The sequence below is a fragment of the Corvus moneduloides genome, chromosome Z (genome assembly GCF_009650955.1).
Source record: "Corvus moneduloides isolate bCorMon1 chromosome Z, bCorMon1.pri, whole genome shotgun sequence".
In the NCBI taxonomy this organism is placed as follows: Eukaryota; Metazoa; Chordata; class Aves; order Passeriformes; family Corvidae; genus Corvus; species Corvus moneduloides.
Genome location: NC_045511.1, coordinates 72,895,958 through 72,898,593, shown reverse-complemented (window position 1 = coordinate 72,898,593; position 2,636 = coordinate 72,895,958).

Genomic DNA, 2,636 nt, shown 5'->3' with positions numbered 1-2,636 from the left:
CCACTGCTTTGTTTTTTTTTTTTTTTTAATAGTCATATATTGATAAGGGAAATGATACATTGCCAAATTCCACGATCTAATAAGTAACAGAACACTGGCAAAACAACTTTGGAGAAGTCCTGGGGATGTGGGCTGAGTTCTGGGAGCATAGGTAAGATAAAAGCAGCCTTGCAAATTGCTGGAAACAAACTGTGCTAGCACAGAACCAGGGGTCAACCACAATTTGGGGATCAAAGATCACCAGAGACCCTGAAAGAAACCCCTGAGGACCAAATAAGGACTTCTGATAGGGATGGGACTGTGCAAAACAGGACAACAAATATACATCCAGCAAGTGAGGATACCTGATAAATATGTAAACAATATCTGTAACAAAAAGCCTTACTTGCCTGTTTTTGATTACACAAGACTAGAGGAAAATCTTCGTGTCCAGCAAGTTATATTAAAGAATGACTGCCAGTTTCCCCACACAGGTTTGAAGTTACATAACACTTCATGAAAGAATTATCTTATAGCCCTCTCAAAGCAAATTTTTGGATACAAACTTGACGTTTTTTTATACCTGACCTGAATACTGAACAAATCTATGCATTTCAATGATTAAAAGAACCCCCCCCAACCCAACCAACCAACCAAATATTCAAGGACTTCTGTAATTCTTTTTGTTTCAAAATAAAGACCATAAATTACTCTACCTTTTTGATTTCTATCTGAAAACTCAAAGACTATCTTAATCTGCCTATTATTAAGAGCACTAGCTTCAGATTTAGGAAAAAAAAACCTTCAAAAAACATCTTTCCCCACACAGCACTGGAACCCTTGATTTTAAAGAAGGTAGTTTTGCCAAGAGGGCATTTAAAATACTAATATTGTCATGCTGTAGTTTTTACTGACCAAGGCAATCATCTTTTCTTTTCCCCTAATGCTTTGCACTGGATATGCAGTTTAGTACATAGTATGTCATCATATCATCCTAAATGAGCAACCCAGCACTGTTAGACTTTACACAGTCCATGCATCAAGGACATTTCTGTAGGACAATTTAACATCAGCGACTGACATTCTAAGAAATATTCTTCCTTGACTTTTGAACATAACACTTTCCTCTGTCATAAGTCCCTGTGCTGCAAAGAAGTTGATTGGACTTGTTAAAGAGAAAATATATCTTAAGGGTATTCATAGGATAGAAGGAGGTTGATACATATTGGCAGTGCGAGGACCTGAATCAGTCAAGCTCTGTCAAAGTCATAACCTTTGTAAAAATCTATCACGAAAGCTTACTCACATGCTCCATCCCTCCAGCACCTTCAGCAAAATCATCCGAAACATTATTCCCAACAAAAGGCCTACATTTTTTCAAGGGGAATACAGGTGATAGTTTGATGGCTCACAGGCTATTTAAATTAGTTTTACACTTTCCAAATTCAGACTCATTGTGTGACATAAGACCTTGCATCTGTTTTCTCAGTTAATGAACTGCTAAACTTGTTAACTTGTTAATAAGTTAACTAGTCACTGTCTTTACATTATATATATGTGATTTTATATGACCCAATATGATTGATACACTGCTAAGTTTAAGGCCTTTGGGATAATGAGTCTGCTTCTGAACAGAATCTGGTTGTTGCCCATGTTACTTCAACTGCAGAAATATTTCTCTACAAGGCTTCTTTGCTACTCTGGCATTTTATTCATTCCTTTCAACACAGTGACAAATCACAAAGCCCACCAAAGTGGATTTCCCATTCTGTAGGTACACTATACCCCTGAAATCCTTGCTGTAGTATACAGTAATAAAAAAAGAAAAAAAAAGAAGTGCCAATAAAAATAATCTTATAACGGATTCTAACAACTAAAGGATTATCCTATCAGACAGCATTTAGTTGAGGAACAATGAGACACAAGAGCAATAAAATTTATGGCAGAGTCACTCTGTAGCATCATCCTAAGTCAGGGTCCTGCCTTCCAGGTTCACTGGCTTTGTAACACACTGACTGCTCCATCACCTTTGGCTGTGGTCTGCCCAGACACAACCCTTTCCTGGTCTTTCCACCACTGGACCACAACTGAAGCAAAAATTAGAGTTTTCAGAACCTACCAGTTTCCAAACCATCTTTTTGCCTACTGTTGAGGAATACATCTGCTGCAGGTAGCTCGGTAGCATCGGAGGAACAGCTCGGTCTGTTTATGTGGTACTGCGCCGTCAATAAACGAGACATCTGAGACTCTCCTGTGGGAAACCCGGTCTGACTGTGAGTGGGGTGTGTGGGGAGACAAACGAGGACTCATCATGTCACTGGAGCCGCTGCTGCGAAGGGGAGCTTCGGGTCAGCAGTGACAGATCTGGCGTTGGGAGGTGGCTACCAGGGAGTCTCATAAATGGTCACACTGGGAAGTTTCCTTAATTTTTCTGCCTTCATTTTAGTCAGTTATAAAATCTCCATTCTTTTGTACATAGAATGAAGCTAAATCAGAGGACTGGTTAAAAAAAAACTACCCCGCCTTAAATTTGTATTCGAAGTAGCCCCTGACTCGCGCCCAAGTGTCACTGACCACCCACAGAAAAAAGGTGGTGCCCACGACAGAGACAGAGCGACATGGGGGGAGGGGGAGCGCTTCCGCTTCCGGCGGCCGCG